This window comes from Artibeus jamaicensis, unplaced genomic scaffold, assembly GCF_021234435.1.
Source record: "Artibeus jamaicensis isolate MK-2021 breed Jamaican fruit bat unplaced genomic scaffold, CSHL_Jam_final contig_1028, whole genome shotgun sequence".
Taxonomy (NCBI): Eukaryota; Metazoa; Chordata; class Mammalia; order Chiroptera; family Phyllostomidae; genus Artibeus; species Artibeus jamaicensis.
Genome location: NW_026521201.1, coordinates 4,293,688 through 4,312,908, shown reverse-complemented (window position 1 = coordinate 4,312,908; position 19,221 = coordinate 4,293,688). Strand labels below are relative to the sequence as shown.

Genomic DNA, 19,221 nt, shown 5'->3' with positions numbered 1-19,221 from the left:
ACTGGTTTGTCAGAGAAGAAAATCTCACCCACTTACCCCCAGGTAAAACACCAACACTGTTTTTTATCAAAAAGGATAAAGAAAGATTTGCCAGAATCAACAGTGTCATTCTGAAAGCAAGGGAAGAGCCTCAGTTGAATAGCATTGTAGAGCTGCTTTTCAACGCAGCCCCATGCAGGATGCAGAGCACACTTAGTCACCCATCGTGTGTCTAGGCCAATTGTTGAATCTGTATGGATTCTCAGTCCTTTCCCCAGCCATCCAGCTGGCAAAGACTGGGGCTCAAGGCGTGGAACAAGTTTTCAACAAGCATCAGTCCCCAGGACAGCAAAAATTGCTTCCTTAAAATGATCACACCCTAAGTTTCAAAGCCAAGCAAATTCACAGTGTGCTCCTCAGCTAATACTTGCAGAGAACTTCCTAGCACAAGATGCTGTTTTAGTAAGAGGGATAAAAAGTGAGTGACACATTGTCCATGCCCCCAAATACTCTACAGTGGAAAGACGATAGGTGCAGGTAACAAATGAAATGTAAGGCAGAATGAGGAAAGGCAATGAGAAAAGTGTATGTGCATGTGTGCAAGCATTGAAAAAGAATGAGAAGAAAATATACCTTGGTGTTAATGATGGTTATCTCTGTTTTGGGGGTGATTTTTATTCTCTTCTATTTGCTACATTCCCTGATTTTTTCCCAATAAACGTATATTGCTTATACAATAAACTGTTTTTCAAGAAAAATTGAAAAATGATAAAGGACAATGATTTGGGTGATAAATTAAAACTCTGGAGGGTTGAGCATGTACATTGGCCCTACAGGATAGGCAGACTGAGCAGTGAGGAGACAGGAGGCCATGCTAGGCAAAGAAGCAGCATGAATTGGCCTTTAGGGCTGCAGCGGGTGGAGGACAATTTGGAAAATGTAAGGGACAGCACGCATGGGCGCTCACAGAGAATGAGAGGCAGGGCCGGTGCCTAGAGGCCCTCAAATGCCAGTCTAAGTACACCAGTTGCTTGTTCTCCATGTTGCTATGGTCCTTTGTGTTTGTAACTCAATACACTACACTATAAATACTTGGTTGTATTCATGTTTGTCCCTCACTAAATGCTTACTTAACAGAAGTCAACAAGTGCTTCTTATAGGAATTAAATTCTAAGGGGCTTATTCTTTTACTATTCTAAGGGGTAGGTAATAAGGACCATAATGGAAATCAGCTCCATTGCTCAGATAAAAACAGAACTGGGAGTCCAGGATGGCACCCTGTCTCATCTCAATACTAACTCGTCACCTCCACCAACTTCCTTCCCCTCTGTGGGCCTCAATTTCCTCCTCTGTACATCGGGTGAGCTGGACACATGAACTTTAAGACCCTCCAGACTAAGTTTACTACTGTATGTTCTCAGGGACCTGGAAGCCCTCTCTCCCTAGCATGTATGCCCAGTGTAATGAGTGAGCACATGTGTAATTAGTTAACATCTTTCTCCAGCTGGGACTGGAAGCTTCCTGAAGGCAGGGCCCGTCTGTTCCCAGCAGTGTCCCAGCACTTTTCTGGGGCGAGACTGAGCAGCACTCGGTGTGTCTGCTGTGCAGACTGGTGGCTGGTCTCTGCAATGCCCCTGAGAACTGGAGTGAAACCAAGGGTAGGAAAGCCACCTGCCTGGCCATCTCATCACAGTAGAGTCTCCAATGGTGCTCATTGTCTGCAGTCCACTGTTCTTCCCCACAGTTCAGCTTGTCAGTTTTATCTACCCCTTCGCCCACCCTGGGATAATCCCCCAGGTTTTTTTTGGAAGTAGAAGGAGGGAGGTGGAAGCCTGAAACTGAGCATTTGCATTCAGGATATTCTGTTCAACTGGAAAAACACTCACTGGTCCTCTGCCTTCAAGTCCAGTGAGACTAAGCTCTCAGGAGGTGGAAGCTAAGTGCCCCATGAGACTTCACACCAACAACTGTCCTTTATCCCTGCTCCCTAACATCAGCCCCACCTCTCACTTGAAGATGCCCTTCTCCATCACAATCCTTAAAAGGCAGGGATAGATGCTAGGGTTCCCAGAGGCAAAAGAATGCTCAGAATGACCTCCACCAGGACATCCTATCCATGGAATCCCAAAATGACAGATCCCTTCTGACCTGCACCTAGTATCTTCTTCAACATTTAAATCAGACCTAACAGTGTCATTGGGTGGTATCCACAGAGGGAAATAACCTCCTTCCTTTGAAGACATCAGTTGTTCATTCTGGGGATGATGGGTAATATAAAATACCCAAACCATCTTGAAGACTAAGAATAACTGTGGGTCAGGGTTCCCCTCTGTTTCCTCTTCAATTTGCATCCAGTCTGGGTCCCAGCCCCACCCCAGCTTAGTGCATTGCACTTCCTAGATGGTTACCAGGAGCTTACCAGGCAGCTCCTAATGGCTTCTCCACCCTTATACAATGACACTCAGGGTGACCCCTCTGTTTCCACACCACTGGTCCTACCTGAGTTAGCTCAGAAAACAATGCCTGTAGAATGATTAGGGAGTTCCTGTCCAAGCATTCTCACCCCCACTCAGCTCCTGCTGGAGAAGTCAGGGAGGATTCTCATTTCACAGGCACTGTTAATAGAAGTTTCCTTTACCTAAGTCTATAGAAAGTAGGCAGTGCCCAGGAGATGCCTCCACAGGATAACTGGCTGGTTATTAAGGAAGTCTAGGTGGCATGTGCATGCTCTGAGGCTGGCTGTTCTCATTCCAATGCAGTGGGTGAGGATGGCCCATCTAAAATTCATTCAAAGTCATGTGATCTCATGTAGAAGGGATCTGCAGAAGGTATTAACTCCCAAGACATGGGCAGATCCATCCAACCAGTTAGTACTTTCTCCTGGACCTTCAGCTGGGAAATAAATGGCTTTGCTCTGATTCATGAAGCCACCCCAGTAAGATGGGCCTGCTGGTGTGGAGAGAGATGGACAGCAGGAAGGATTCAGGCGCCAAGTATTCAGACATGTGACACAGGCCTCTTTACAACCTTGCCACGTTGCTCCTCCTCAGCACCCGGCAGTGGCTCCCACATGTGTGAAATGAAGGGCAAACCCACTCTCTGAGCTTCCTGGGCCTTTTGTGGTCTAAGGAGGGACAGAAAATGCTATTCCTGGACAGGACAGGACAGGACAGAATGGACAGGAAGGCAGCTGTTCACACCAGGGATTCTCTGGTGGGCTCTGTAGAACTAGCTCCGCCTCCTTTTAGAAAGCCACTCTCTCCTCTAGTCATCCTGACTGTCATTCTTCCTCCAACCAGGCCTTCCCACTTTTACTCATTTTGCTTCCATATCTGAAAAGCTCCTATATTCCTCCCATCTCACCAAATTTTATGTACCCCGTAGGCAGTGTATTAGTTTTCTAGGGCTGCTGTAATAAGTTATCAAAAACCAGGTGTCTTAGAACAACAGGAATGTATTCTTTCACAGTTCTAGAGACCAGATGTCCTAAATCAGGGTGTCCACAGGGCTCTGTTCCCTCCAAAAGCTCTAGGGAACAAGTCATTCCTTACTTCTTCTGACTGCTGCTACCTCTAGGCTTTCCTTGGCTTATAGCTCCATGATTCCAAACTCTGCCTCTGTTTCCACATGGCCTCCTCTCTCTGTCTCTCCTCTGTGTGCCTCTTAAACAGACACTAATTGAATTAAGGGCCCACCAACATAATCCAGGATGATCTGAACTGGAGATCTGCAACTGAATTACTATATATCTCCAAAGACCCTTTTTTTGATAGGGTCACATACATAGGTTCTGGCAGTTACGACAGGAGCTATCTTTTTACCATTCACCCCACTATAAGCAGGAATTCTCAGAACCTCACAGGTCATTAAAATCATTTGGGGAGATTTTTTTGACTATGGATGCCTAGACCTCATTACAGATACTCAGTTTTGAATGATTCTGGGTAGGGTCCAGGTGTATGTGTTAGTGCTTGTGTGAATGTGTGTTTAAACTTCCCCATTTCTACAGTACAACCTGGAAAGAGCCACTCTTTTAAGTCCTGATGACTCATAGTATTTGATCCAAGCAGAAGTCATAGGTAATGCCAACTTTCTCTGATTGCTTTCTCCTCTAGGATTATTTTCAAGTTGGTTACAAATCACAGTGTCATCTACTGTTTTTTTCAATATTGCACAAAGAATGTCAGAGAGATCACTTAATCCAGTGGTGTTCCACCCTCTCCAATCAATGTCCCATTTTTACAGAAAATATTTGGAAACCTTCTCTTTACCACCTGAAATAAAACTACTAGATAAACCAGTCAGCCAATATGCATAATTTAGCTCTAATTATGATATAAAGGAAAAAAGGAATGCAATTTATAATAAAATAACAAGTATTTCAATATGTAACTGCTTATGCACAACTGCACTGGGATACATAATGAAGTTGTCAATGCTTACTCCTACTTACAATGGATAAGATTAGGCATAGTGCTGCTCTCAAGGACTACAAGGAAATGAAAAAGCAGAGAACAACAGAATGAAAATGTTAGGATGAGAAATAACAAACCCACTATCCTGTCTGGATCTGATAACAGGAAGAAGGTAATAACTTTCCTTGAAGTAGAGATAACATGCTGAATTAAATTATAAATGTGGAAGTAGAAAAAACAAGAAAGTATATTATTCTTGCATATGAGCTAAGCCTTATATACAAGTATAGCAATTTATTGTTCTGAGGCATGGAATAGGACAGTGACAGAGTATCATAGAAAATATATCTGTAATCTGGAAAACCCACCCACAGAGTGGAGGCACACACTCAGTTTTTGGCATTAAAAGCCTTGGAAATTATATCCTTCATGTCTAGGCAAGGGGGAGAGGAGGATGGGTTGGAAAAAGTTGCTTGGTCAATCTCTAGGAAGAATATCAGAGTAAGAGTGAAAAACAAAGTCAACCCCAAAGGCAATCACTGCAACATCTATTTTTTGCAAGGATTTATCGCTGCACTACAAATATTAACATATTATTTAGATTAGGATGTAAACTATTTTAAAAACAGCTTCTATACAGAAGTTCACTGAGACAGTAATGTTTCATATGCTTTTAATATTAACATGTTAATTTAGTAACACGTTGTCCCAAATCCCTGTCTGTCAGACCAAGTCTCAAAACTCCTGTTGGCAATCTGCACTGACCTCCCTGCTTCTGCTGTAACTGCATGGACATGCTTTTCAGTTAAGCCTGTGTTGGAGATGCTCTAATCTAGACAGGATGCACACAATGGGGAAAGTATCCAATCATGTCAAAATTCTGTCTATCTCATTTAGGCTTCTCTTCCCAAAACAATAGTCTCCTGGATTACTGGGCTTTTGGCATAACTTCTTTAAAAACTTTCCAGTATTACTATATAAGAAGTAATTACTGATTTGTATGTACAGTGGGGTTGAGTTTGGCTGGGCAGGTGACAATTCACCAATAGACATTCGAACATACAGTCATGACTAGCAAGCCTAGTCCCCCGCCCAGTGATGCCAGGGGCATCTCCCTGTTGTGGCAACTCAAAGCTACAGCACAGACTTCCAAAATGTACCCTGGGCCTCAATACTGAACTCTGTAGGCCTTGCAGCAGCAGCAGCACCTGGCAGTCTGTCTGACATACAGAATCATAAGCCTTGGACGGACCTCCAGAGCTGGAATGTGCAAGTTAACAAGACCCCCCAGTGATCCACATGCACACAGGACATTTGTGAAGCACTATTTGAGGGGCAGTCTGACTCCACAAAGAACACTGACCTCAACCACATTCATTTCTTGAATGAGGATACAAGCCCAAGAGGGTAGGTCAACTGTACATTTTGCTCCTCTTCTTGTCAATAGTCCCCTGGGACAAGAGGAGTGTGGGACATGTCTCTTGTATGTCCACACAGTGTCAGCACAGAGAAACACATGTGGCTGTGGCCCAACAGTTGTCTGTATTCCATCAGGACTCTGAAATCCCCCTTTTAACCAGAAAAAAATTGTTTCCATTACTCATCCACTGAAGCACAGCAACAGATCCCCAACAGTCACTTGGATTGAGTTTCAACACCTCTGTTTTGAGTAATTGTACCACTAGCATCAGCTACGCCAAAGACCACAGTATTTGAATGAAGAGAAGCTGGCTCCACCCTACTGCCTTCGCAAGGAGGCTGCTGTGGTTAGTGTCACACTCAAAGAATAAGTAAAAAGCCAACCCCCCACTTGCTCTAAGATAACCACAGAGATGATAGCTGCTGTACATACAAACTAGGGGGAGAAGAAAGAAGAAAGGCAACAAAAAGAAGCCAAGAAAAGAGCCTCCCTCCTTGTGGCAAGAAGCCCGACATGCAGATCTTTCTGCTGAAGCATGAAGTCAAAGGTAAAATATGGTGACCTAGGAACTGTGCTCTCCTGGGCCCCTCTGCCCACACTTTCCCCCCTCAGCTGTCTTTCACTGGAGGACAGGGGTTTGCCCTCCAGCAGAATGCTAATTTCCACCTCCCAGGGAAAGTGCCTGATGGGGAGGCAGCCCAGTGCAACCATTAAACCAATGACCATGAATGAGAAAAGTTGAGATGTGATGCAAGGAAGGAGAGAGGTGGTTTTCTTCAGCCCACCTTTCCGACCTGACTGAGCCCGTCTCCAAAGAGCTCACAGCTTCCAGAGCTGCAGCTGTTGTCACCGTCACCCTGGGCTGTGGTCAAAAAGATGGCTCAACACTGTAACTCAGTCTCCACTTCCGGGTCTCATTTCCTTCCTTTGTCCAGCAGTGATGAAGGCCCGAGACAATAGAAAACCACCCACCTTGTTACCCCTATGATGAATTTATTTCCTTTATCACATTCAGGACCCAGCCAGGCACATCCATGTCACTCCAATGCCACATTCACCAGGTAACACTGTAGCTTCTATTGACATGTCCTAAGCTCCAAGGACCAGGGTGTGGCCAGTGCATCTTACTGACCACCTGGCACAGTGCCTTGCCTTCAGAAGTTGCTACATAAATGTTTAGGCCCTGAAAGAGCAAAGGAAACAATGGAGTCAATTCCACTGGATAGCATGTGACAGACCATAAAGGGTGAGCCATGGACTCTGTTATTTTCATTATATGCTGTCTCTGAAGCAAGTGAGCTCTCACCTATTTTCAGAGATGTTCTCTTATCATTGTCATGCCCATCATCACCATGCCACCACCAGCAAGAAACTGGAAAGGTAAGAAGTATAACTGTTAAGCCACATCCTTTAAAAAAATTGGAGGGTCCGGCAGTAGTAAGGATTGCTTGAGTGTGGTTGCTAGGGTACATGAATGTCTCACACAGATGGACAACAATTTGAATATTTCAACTAAAATGTCATATGGTGTGCGTGAGTGTGATATTGTTATGTTATAGAATTACATACTTATGATTTTGTAATAAAAAGGAGCATTATTTGTGCCAGACCCTGTATATTGACTAAAACATCAGGTCTACATCCAGAAGTTCTTGGATTCAGATGCCACTTCTGCCATGTACAATTTATGAATCTTGGTCAGGCGACTTCACTCTGTTAATGTTTCCTTGACTGTAAAATGGGAATAGGACTATTCTGTCCTGGTAGAGCTCTGGTGAGATGATACATGTAGCAGAATAATCCATTTGACTGTCTTGTTCATTTTTAGTGCTGGTCTCCAAGCAGCTGCCCTGGCAGTGCTAAAGTCACCAGCAAGCAGAGTCTCCCTTCTACTGAGAGATGAGAGAAAGGCATGGATGTAACACAGCCACTGCACCTTCAAGCACCTAGACGAGTAACACAGATGAGCCAACTTGTCACATGCAAAAGAAGCAGAATCACATCCACAAAAAATCTATCTTTTCCTTTTCTTCTCCAAAAAGACAACCTCCTTGGCTTTCATTTTCTAATTGAAAGAGCATGAGTACAAAAGGGATTCACCCTTACTTTTGAATCTACCATGAGAAAAAACAGTACCCTTGAGATGCTCAATGAAACAGAGGGAGAGGGAGGTAGTGGGAGAATGTGAAACAGAAGCAGGCCAGAGCTAATGTTAGGGACCCTCAGAAACAGCCGCTACTCAATCCAAACAGTTGTCCACATACAGTCCATTAGGACCCAGTGTTTCCAGTCTTTTTTGATAATTCAAGATATTTCAGAACTTTTAAATGTTACATTTGTTCAAGTATAGTACAAAATGGCTGTTTCACTCACTGCAGCAGGACTTGTAATAAGCAGCAAGTGACTGGAAACCACCTGTGTCCATCAGCAGCACTGGTTAAATAAATGATGGTGCCTCCACACAGTGGGGCCCCATGGCCCATGGAAAAGCTCTCAACATATTGATAGGGAAAGATCTCCAAGATAAGTGAAAAAAGCAAGGTAGAAAAAGTGTACAGGATACTATAATTATGTAAGAAATAAAGGGATGGAGGCAGAATGTGTTTGTACTGACTTGTATTCACAATAAGAAACTCTAGAAGAATGTATAAGAAAGTAATAAAAGTAATAACAGGAGAAGGGGCTGGATAGGCAGATGGAGGCCAGGATAAGATTTCACTAGATTTCTTTCTATAATGATTTGATTTTTGAACCAGGTAAATATAGTGCTTATATTTGCTTTATATTCAGAAAATAATATAAAAACATTTTGAATGCCAGCCATTGTAACCAAAACACATCTACAGGCTACAAATGGCCTGTAGGTGTCTGGTTTACAACCCTGCATTAAGGAATTCTACAATGGGGAGGCAGAGAGTTAGCTGCATAAAGTCCAGGTTTTGGAGACAAGTAGGTTGTTCAGTAACTAGTACTGAGAACTCTCTTGGAATTGCCTGGCAATGTGCTGGTTGGGCCCAGTAGCTCCTCCTCTCGTAGGGCAAAAGGGTGCAGCTTCCACAGGATGAGGTGGGGCTCCTCCACTTTGCTCCAAAGTTAAGGCTGCCTGGACCCCAGATGGTCTCTTTGCTCCCAGCCATTGAGCCTCTTCCTGACACATTCTATAAAAAGGTGGAGCAACAGGAATGTGGAATTCCTCCACTGGCACAGACAGTAGCGTGTGTGTCCTGCTGGGCCCCAACCCAAGCAAAGTTCCATGGAGAGTGACAAGGGAACAAAAAACATGTGCCCCTGCTGCCACTTCTCCCTGTCCCTTTCAGTCAGCACCTGGGGACACGGTTAATATTCATTCCTAGCCCTTTGTATGTCCTAGTCTTGTCCTGTGAATGAGCTCACTTCACGTTCTGGGTTGAATTGTGGTCTCCAATCTCCAAATAAAGACAATGTAGAGACCTGACCCCCAGTTCCTCAGAAGGGATCTTATTCAGAAATAGGGTCATTGTAGATGTCATTAGTTAAGATGAGGTCACACTGGAGTAGGATGAGCCCCTAGTCCAATGCAACTGATGTAGTCAAGCAAAGATAAAGACATGTAGAAAGAATACCATGTGACAATGAAGGCAGAGCTTGGATTACCAGGCTGCAAGCCCCAAAACACTAAAGACTGCCAGCAAACTACCGGAAGCGAGGGAGAGACAGGGAAGGTTGGAGAGCAAGCAAGGGCCTTGCCAGCACCTTGTCTTTGGGCTTCTCTCCTCCAGAATTGTGACATAATGTGTTTCTGTTTTTTAAATCATGTTTACGGTATTTTGTTTCAACAGTCCTAGGAAATGGATACCCTTGGGCCAGTTCAAGTGGCAAAGATATCTGATGCTGTTCATCTCAGGAGGTGCTCAACAGATACTGATGATGCCTCTGTCCAAATAAATGAAAATTCTGGGCCCTTGATTCATAAAGTCTTAGTGTGTAGGTACATGGCGAAAAGTCAACCAGTAATAATTGCTGAGTACTGATCTTGTAAAGAACATAAGAGAACTTATATACTGCATTACTGCCCTTAAGAAGTTGACAATCTGATCAAAGATTTAAGATAGACACATAAAATATAACAATGCATATAATGGCCAAAGAAATAAGTGTTACTTGACCTCCCCCCCAGTGAATACCATAGAAGCCACTCATAACCAAATCCCACTGTATCACCTCAGACTCAATTTTCTACATATTTCATTTTAGCTGCTCCTGATAAGTGTGTGCCTGGAAGAACTGGGCAAATTATAGAATGTCAGGCTAGTAGACAATTTCTAGAAGCTGTTACCAGTGCTTCTGGCATAGAACTAACATTCTCTGCCCACTGTGGCTATCCACTGCTGTCCATGATCATTATCTGCTACCCTTGGTGGAAGATTCTCTTATCAGTTTGTTACTGGCTTTCTCTTTCTGTTCAGACAGCCAGACCCTGAAGGGAAGACCAGCCTATTCCATGGCTCTCTACAGATCTGACAAGTAGAAAACAAGATCCACATGGTTTGGGAGTCCACTTTGGTAAATTGACTAACAGATTTTAATAGAGCTACAGAAAACTGGAGATGTCTGCAGAGATACTATTTTCTGTATCATCATTCAGCACACTTGCTTATTTGGCCCAGCCTTCTTGCAGGGGGCAGCTCCCACTATACCCTGCCTCTAGTAACCTTCAATTCTTACTGTAAGCAAGCCTCATGTCCAGTTACACACCTGGAGGTGGGGAGGTGGCACACCTTGACTGAATCCCCTGGAGCTCTCCCTGAATCCCATGTGTCTGGGGTCTGGCTGCTCCAGGGTTCTTCCTGCAGCTCTTACCTTGGGAAGAGATGTGGCCGTGCTGAGTGCCAGGTGGCACCCCAGGCTGGGCTCATGAGGAAGAGCACAAGTTGTGGCTGCCCCACCCTTGACAAACAGCCTGATGACCTGGTAGTGGCTCCCGGCCAGTGTCCTGAAGGCAGCTGTAGTCAGTGAAGGACCTGCAGGTGGGACAGACAGAGGAAAGGTCTCCTCATTTTGACTTCAAGTCATTCATTTTAGGTTCTCAGGGTAGAAAAAATTCTTAAAGTCATCTAATTTTTATCCTGTGATTTCTCAAAACAAACTGGCAGCTGGGTTCTGGGTCAGGTATTGCAGCTATTGCTCACCTCAACAACACCACCTCTCCCTTCCTCCTTTCTAACAGAACTCCAATTCTGTTCACTATTCAGGGTAAGCCACCTATGCCCAGCTCAGTGGCCACATCCAGTCAAAGCAAATGCTGGCCCCTGGCCAGGAGTAGGTTAGAGGGGGGCTTCTGACCCAAATCTGCCCATTGAGACATGAGGAGGGGCCTCTTGAATTGTTCCTGGGAACGTTTTCCTGGCTCTTAAAAGGAAGATGCAGGAATCCCTCCTCGTTCAGCTACACTGTGACCTTCTGTAGACACACTGTGACCTTGAGAGGGAAGTGAGAGGGAAAAGCAAGGAAAGACAAAAGAACCTGGGTCCTTGGTGATGTCTTGGACCCATGGACTAAACAGCCCTTCCTCCAGGCATCCTATGACAATAGTAATAAATATCCCCATTGCTTGTGTCCACTGTGTTGGTTTTTTTTGCTACCATGGTTAAGATTATCCTAAGTGATGTGCACTCAGATGTTCCCAAGAAGACAGGACCATGTTCCTGAAGAATAATCCCATTATACTGACTACAACATCCCCAAACATCCATGCCATTCTTTCCTCTCCACCTTTTCTTGGCACTGAACCCTTTGCCTATACTCATTTTACCATATTTTTAGTTCTACAGTATAAGTCCATTCAGCCATTTAATTGAGAAACATTTTTTTACTCCCTTTGATGTAACAGATTGAAAAATGAAGCCCTGGAGAGTGCACAGTGGGCGAGACTCTCTGATCATGCCACATACCTCTGGGATCATGCCCCACATGAACTTGGTGTGCTTCTTGAGGCTCCCACAGCAGCTACCCACTGCTGTGCCTCAGCTTGCTCCATTCTTTGTTGCTTCATGGCCCTTGCTGAGGCCCACAGCCATGGAGTTGCAGAGAGCCATGGCTTCTATTCCTCCATGGCTGATGCAGCAGCAGGGTTACACATGGATTTTTTAAACTGATCTTTTGTTTCAGACATTCATTGTTCAAGTGGGTCATTTCCTACTCCAGGAATCCCACATATGCATGGATTTTCAACTGCAAGGGAAGTGGGCTTCCCTAACCACACCCTCCATCCCATCCTCCAAGCTGTTCAAGGGCCAACTGTAGCAACTGGTGATGGTCCTTCCTTCTCATTGCTGACTCTCTTTGCAGTGTACACAGCAGTTCCAGACTCTGCTTTTAAATCTTTACAGCAGTGTAGTGAGGTGAGTATTACGCTGCATATTGTACATCCATCCAACTGTGCATATGAAATAAAATTATAACTGAAAACACTTAGTAAACTGTAAAATGCCCCACAAATACACATGATTTAATTACCTTCAATTTCATGTGAGGAAAACATAGGTAAGAAATGTCAGCCCAGGCTTAGAGCTTCAGGACTAGTGCTATTTGTTTCCTTGACAACATCAAGGAGAGATGGGTTCTGGATTTACCTGTCCTCCTGCACCCTCACCCACCAAATTGTTGCCAAGTGAAAATTAGGCAGAGAACTTAAAGGAGACCAAGATAACTTCTCTTAGCTGCTTTATATTGCTTTGACTTCTTTATCCTTAATGAAATGGAGGGTCAAGGACAGAGCTGGAAAGGGTGTCTCAGCAACTGTGGTATTGGGGTTCAGAAGCTGTGTCTGAGGCATCTTTGTCTGCTTCTATCTCTCAGTTTAGGGAGATCCTCAAAAAAACCTTGCACAAGTGGCACCTATTATATGAATTTTTAAGATTAGTATATCATGATTCTGAAAGCTTAAATAACTGGGTTCAAGTATCCCAGATGATAAGAAATCACAGCAAGATATAACAATAGTTCTGACTCCAAACCTCTGTTACTTCTTCAACAGCAGACTGAGAAAATCCATTTTCATTTCTTTATCCTTTTGAAAAGATCTGGCTTGTCTTTTCCTTCTGGCTGCATTTAAGGTATTCAATTTGTCTTTGGTGTTCTGCAATCTTGCTGAGATATAACTGGTAGTGGATTTCTTCCTCTTTATTATTCTTGGGCTTCATTGGCATTCTTGAATATGTGTATTTTTGGTATCTTTCATTACTTGGTAAAATTCTTAGCCATTATATATTCAAATGCTCTCTCTCTCTCTTTCTCTCTCTCTCCTCCTTCTGGGACTTCAGATAGACATGTTAGCCACTATTTTTCATGTCTCATAGCCCGTTCATATTTTTCTGAGTCTTTGTCTTTCTGTGCTGTATTTTGGTTAATTGATTTAGATGTAGCTTCTAGCTCATTACTTCTTTTTCAGACTGTCTCCAATATGCTATGAAGTCTGTCCATAGATTGTAATTCAGTTATTTAATTTTTGCTCCTAAAAATTCTCTTTAGTTCATTAAAAAAATCATCTTGGTTGTTCTTTAAGATTTTTCTTTGTTCCCTACACATATTTGCAAGCTTGTCTTCAACTTTAATAATTACATTATAGTCATTATTATAGTCAGAACCTGGATTATTCTATTATCTGAAGAAGTCCCTGGTCAGCAAATTCCTTTCTTTCTTGTCAGCTCATCAGTGCTGAAAACACTGTTGCTTTTTTAAAAATATTTTATTCAAGATCTTTGTGTTTTTTTCCCCCAGTGGGAGGGTCAGTCTAAGTGCTTAGCCTGCCATACTGGGGGACATAAAAATCTAGTATATTTATTTAAAATTATAAAATGATGAGAGGGAAAAGTAATCAAATGGAGATGGGCCCTTAGGACCTAAAATTGCCCACTCTATTGAAGGCATTTTATGAATGCCCTGAGCAGTGCATGAGGTCCCTTAGTGAGAAGCCACTCACATTGTGGCTTGCCCCCAGAGTGGCAGGGCCATGGAGACTTTGTCTGCTGGTACTCCATATCCAGAGGACATGACACCACAAGTGGCATGACAAAACAAGAGGAGAATATTTTCAGGAGCCTTCCTGTTGGAAGGTATTGTTTTATCTCTAAGGGATTAGAGGCCGTTTAGGAGAGGAAGGCCTCCTGAGACCTGTTCCCTAGTTGCTGGTGTGAGCCCCACCAGAGCCACTGGGGCTTGGCTGTATCTCTGCTTGTAATGTAGGGTTCATGCTCTTCCATCTTGGTAGTCTTCTGGGATTATTCAGGATAGAGGTAGGGGGACCTCAGAGACCAGGCTGACCTCAACCTCTCCTCCCCCTCGACCACATCCAGTCTCTCAGTCCTGTTGACCTCACCTCCTAAATAGAATCTGCTCACCTGTACATACCCATCTGCCATCACCCTGGCTCAGTACACTACCATTTCTTGCCTGAAACATAATAATTTCCTAATTGATATCACTGTATCTACTCCCTACCCCTCCCTTACCTACTAAATTCATTTCCCATAGCAGCCAAAATACTCTTTAAAAAAAATGAAAATTAGATCATGTCTTTCCCAAACATTTAGGTTATTTCCTACAACTGCTTCAATGAAGTCCCAGATCCCTAACCTGGTCCACAAAGCTCTATGTTTGTAACCTTACCTGCTGTATTAAAACTGTTTTAGCCCCTTGGCTTCCTTCTATTTCCTGAACTCATACAAGCTCTTTCTCTCTGAGGGTATCTGTGCCTGCTCTTCTTTCTCTGAAGAACATCCTTCATCCTACTTCCTTTTCTCACTCCTACTCATCTTGTTGGATGCCACTGAAATGTCCCTTCCTTCCCCTCATCTTCCATCTGTTAGTCTTGTTGCTGAGTTCCCTATCACAGGTATTCTATATGTGGTCATCTATGTCTTCATAGAGCACTTACCTCAGTTGTGATCCCATAATTGTTTCTGTACTTTCTGTTCCTTGCCTTGCTAAGGTACCACATAGGCTTGGGGGAAGATTAAATGAGTTAGTACTCAGAAAGCACTAAAAACAGTGCTTTACCACTTCCTGGTAAAAGCTGGTTCATGTATGTCCTGCTTGTCACTATATCCCTGACAAAAAGCACAAAGCCTGGCATGTAGTACATGTTGTTCATTCAGAGAACAAATCTATGAATGAATCCCTTCACTGGAACTGCTCTTCCTGAGTTCATCTGTGGTCTCTTCATTGTTAATCCAGTGTTTTTTCTCAGCCTTCATACTTGACACCTCCACATTTGAAACCCTCTATTTCTTCAAGCATTCTCCAACTTTCCTCTTCATTTGATTCTGAAATATCATTCTTCCCTTTGTTTTCTCTTCTCTCTAAGCTGTTTCTGAGCCACCTTTGCTGTCTTGCTCCAGCTCCCACTTCCACATTAGCGTCCTGCATGATTCCAGCCTTCACTTTTTCTCCTAGTCTGTGAGCAGTCCTAGTTCTGCCTATGGTTCCAGCCATCACATTTATGCTGTTGAACCCCAAACCTACAATATCTAGCCCTGGCTCAAACCCTGAGCACCAGATCCTCCTTCTTCCTTACATCTTGAAATATCTTCATCTCAATGTCCCCCAGACACCTCAATCTTCACACTTCTGAAATGGAACCAAGTGTCCTCTCCACCAATCTTACTCCTCTTCCAGTATTGCCATTGCCAGTCTGGCTAAATAGTCTCACCACTGAGGTAACCTCTAAAGGTAGAAGCCCTGGCATCATCTTGGATACCTTGGCCAGCTTCCTGTGCCATGCCCAACTGTTGCCTCACTCTGTCTCTTGAATCTGTGCCATTCCTTTCTCTGCACTGCCTCAACCTCTGTGCAATTCCTGCTGTTGCTGGTCTGCACCATCACCTCATCTCTTACCTTGGCTCTCTTCTTCTGGCTTCCTTCTCCTCTGGTCCATTCTTAGCATTAATGCCAGAGATCTCAGCCCAAAGAGCAAAGCTTTATCATGCCACTTCCAGCTTCATGTCCACCTTTATCCCTAATGCCTGTACAATGAAGCCCATCTTCCTTAGATGATATGTAAGGTTCTTCACATCTACTGCATTTTTCTCTTTTGCCCACCATTTATATTCCTCTGAATGTGCTGTTCCTTATCATACACGTTTATAGTGCTGAGCGGGGGGTTTCAAACATAAGAGGACATCAGAATCATGTACAAGCCTGTTCAAACAAAAAATGCTGAACCTCACCTGCAGAGGTCCTGATTTAGTAAGTCAGAGATGAGACCTAATACTGGAATTTTAACAGGTTCCCAGAGGTGGCTGGTTCTAGTGACTCATGTGAGAACTGTCTGTATAGACTGGTAGAGAGTGGGAGCCCAGGACCACTGCCCACTTCCTGTATCACTTAACCTTTCCATACCTCAGTTTACCTTTCCATAACAATGGCTAATAATGAGGTACCACATAGGCTTGGGGGAAGATTAAATGAGTTAGTACTCAGAAAGCACTAAAAACAGTGCCTGCTTCATTGTAAGTGCTCAGAAAATGGTAGCTGCCAGCATCATTTATTATTACTTGTACCATTATTCACAGCCTTGGTGAATATCTATCTCCCTCACTCTTTTCTGCTCAAGGTCTGCTTTCTTTCACTCACAGTCTTCTTTCCTTCAAGAATCAATGTCTTTTCTGAGGCACTTCAGAAAGCCCTGGCCCCCAATCCCACTGCCCTGGGTCTTCCTGGGCCTCCCCTCTGTGCTTGCAAGCACCAGTGTGCATGTCCTGTTGGAGTGTCAGCCATGTGGCCAAGTAGCTCTCACCTGCTCACCTCTGTGAACAGCATGCCATGGAGCTGCTCAAGATCTCTAAGGACAAGAGGGCCCTGAAATTCATCAAGGAAAAATTGGGGACACATATCCATGCCAAGAGGAAGATGGAGGAGCTGAGCAATGTCCTTGCAGCCATGAGGAAGGCAGCAGCCAAGGACTGAGCCCCATCCCCTCTGTGTTCAACCCTGTTCAACCTGGCTGGTGTGGCTCAGTGTTGAGCACTGGCCTGGGAACCAAAGAGTCACTGGTTCAATTCCCAGCCAGGGCACATGCCTGAGTTGCAGGCCAGGTCCCCAGTTGGGGGCATGTGAGAGGCAACCACACACTGATGTTTCTTTCCCTCTCTTTCTCTCTCCATTCCCTTTTGTCTAAAAAAATAAAATCTTTAAAAATTCAAGGGGAAAAATTCATTTACAGCCCTGGCCAAGTGGCTCAGTTGATCAGTGCATCCCATACACCAGTTGCACGTTCAATTCCTGGTCAGGGCACATACCTAGGTTGCAGGTTTGATCCCCTTGGGGCATGTACAGGAGGCAACCAATTGTTGCTTCTCACACCAATGTTTCTCTCTCTCTCTCTCCCTGCTTCCTCTTTCTCTAAAAATAATCAATAAAACATTGGATGAGGATTTGAAAATATGTGTATATGTGGACCTGTACAGTTTGAACTTGTGTAATTCAAGAGTCAACTGTATAAATTACCCTGTTAGGAGCATGGGCTCTGTAGTTCAAGTGCCTGCATTTGAATGTGGATTCTATACTTACTAGCTTTGTGACCTTGAGCAAGTGTTTAGCTTCTAAGTTGCTCACCTCTACATTAACAATGATAATAATAGTCCCATCTGGTAGCTCAGGGAGATACCCAGTGAATGAAAGTTGACTTGAACCTACACTAAGTCAGCTGACAGATGTTGACCACATCCATCTGCACTTGCTGACATCATCCTCCAGCCTTTCTTATCTGTGCTTACCTTCACTCTCCACACCCCTGGGCAAATATTTACAAAGGAAGGGCAGAAGCTCTGGATATCAGGACACACTGTGGATTGTTTCTGATGATAATGAAGCCTCAGATTCCCGCTAGATTTGCAGGTGTCTCCATGCTATTTTTGATAGAAGCAGTGCCCTGGCTCTCCATCCCCCAATCAGCCAGACCCTTCCCACTTCTGCCTAAGTGTCTTGCTTGGCAGACTGAAGAGCTCTGAACTGGGGATGCAGGCTGGGCCTTAATCCCCTAACAAGACCATGCAGCTCACCCTATTGGTAATGGGCACTAAGGCCTGAGCCAACACCCCATAGACCTATTATAATGGCCAAGAAAGCAAATGATTAATTTAACCCAACCCGATGAATGGATAGAAACTAATTGGCTGCAAAAAATATAAGCAGCCCCCATTTAAAACACTTTATCCTTTAAAGTACTTTTGCATTGTCACCATTTCATTGTACATTATGACATGCCTAAGAAATGTGCAGGGCAGTTGTTTTATCCATGAGGCAGCTGAGGCCCACAGTGGACAAGTAGAGAAGCTCTTCCTGCCAGGAGCCTGCTGTCGAGCACACTGCTCTGCCTGAGATCTCTGGCCAATCCATCTGTGGCCCGGCTCCTGGGCCAGGTGCTAGGAGAACTGCATCTTATGAGGCCAGCATCAGGACTTTCATCAGGTTGGCATTTGCATTCAGATGGAGCAGGGTGGGAGGACATGAGGCATGACTTAGTCACTCAGCTTGTGTCCTAGCCCAGAACAAGAAAACACACTCAGGAGCATTCATTAGATCTAATCAGCCTGGAGTTCACAGGCTAACTGCCACCAGCAGTGGAATGGACATGTGTGTTCTCTGAGTGAGGGCAAGATAGTAAGCTGTCACCATCACTGTGCTAGTTAACATCTCTTTCTAAAGTGCTTCTGTGCCAGCCCAGCCTGGGAGGCTTGGCAGGCTGCAGAGAGCATGGGACAGTGGCACAGAGAGTGAAGAAGTCAGGAACCCAGGCAGGCAGGGGCAGAGAGGATGAGACTAACCACTGTTACCAGGCCTCTGACATGGTAAACTGAGAAAAGCTGCCTTCAACCCTATAAGCAGACTGAAAAGAAATTCAATGATGAGCCTATTATTCAAAAAATTGTCACCTGTGCTTCCATTTTGGTTGGTTTTCCTGGTAAATAACTTTGTACAAAGAGGGTGAATCTCTGAGGTTGGCCATGCCTACTTCCACTCCGCGGTCCCACAGCACCCTCCACAGAGTTCTAAATACCATCTACAACCTAATGGAGCACAGTCCATATAACACACATTCAAGCAAATCCTAGAAACTTCCCTAAGTAGACAATCATGTGCCCAGGTGGGACCAGCTATGCTTGATTCTACAGGATATTCCTGTCTAAACTGAAGAGGAGGATCAAAGGCCACAATCACATTCTGGCTCCTCACATCTTTTAGATGGTAAACTGAGTTGGTGAAGGCCAGCATGGAAGAAAGTAACCCTTAGAAATGTTGCTAGGTTAGAGGCATAACTTATGACATGGATAGAACTTCATTGGTTTAATTTCCACACAGTTTGGTCTTCAGACATGGTCCTTTAAAATGAACTTAAGGACACTCATGGAACATTCCTCCCAAGACTCC

The 19,221-nt window shown here is 44.1% G+C and overlaps 1 protein-coding gene across 15 annotated transcripts in view; it reads right to left on the bottom strand.

The window, feature by feature from the left end:
• The window catches only part of CRACR2A (calcium release activated channel regulator 2A), a 177,906-nt gene that overhangs the window by 149,713 nt on the left and 8,972 nt on the right, over positions 1–19,221 (bottom strand). For 11 of the 15 annotated variants that reach the window (XR_008391030.1, XR_008391031.1, XR_008391028.1 and 8 more), the window contains exon 2: positions 10,654–10,814. The exons of 1 other annotated variant lie outside the window; for it this stretch is intronic. The gene's annotated coding sequence lies outside the window, so the exon portion shown is untranslated. Of the gene's footprint in view, positions 1–6,786; positions 6,998–7,120; positions 7,187–10,548; positions 10,570–10,653; positions 10,815–19,221 lie in introns of those variants that run through there. 3 more of the 15 variants (XM_053662288.1, XM_053662292.1, XM_053662296.1) reach the window with 3 other exon arrangements.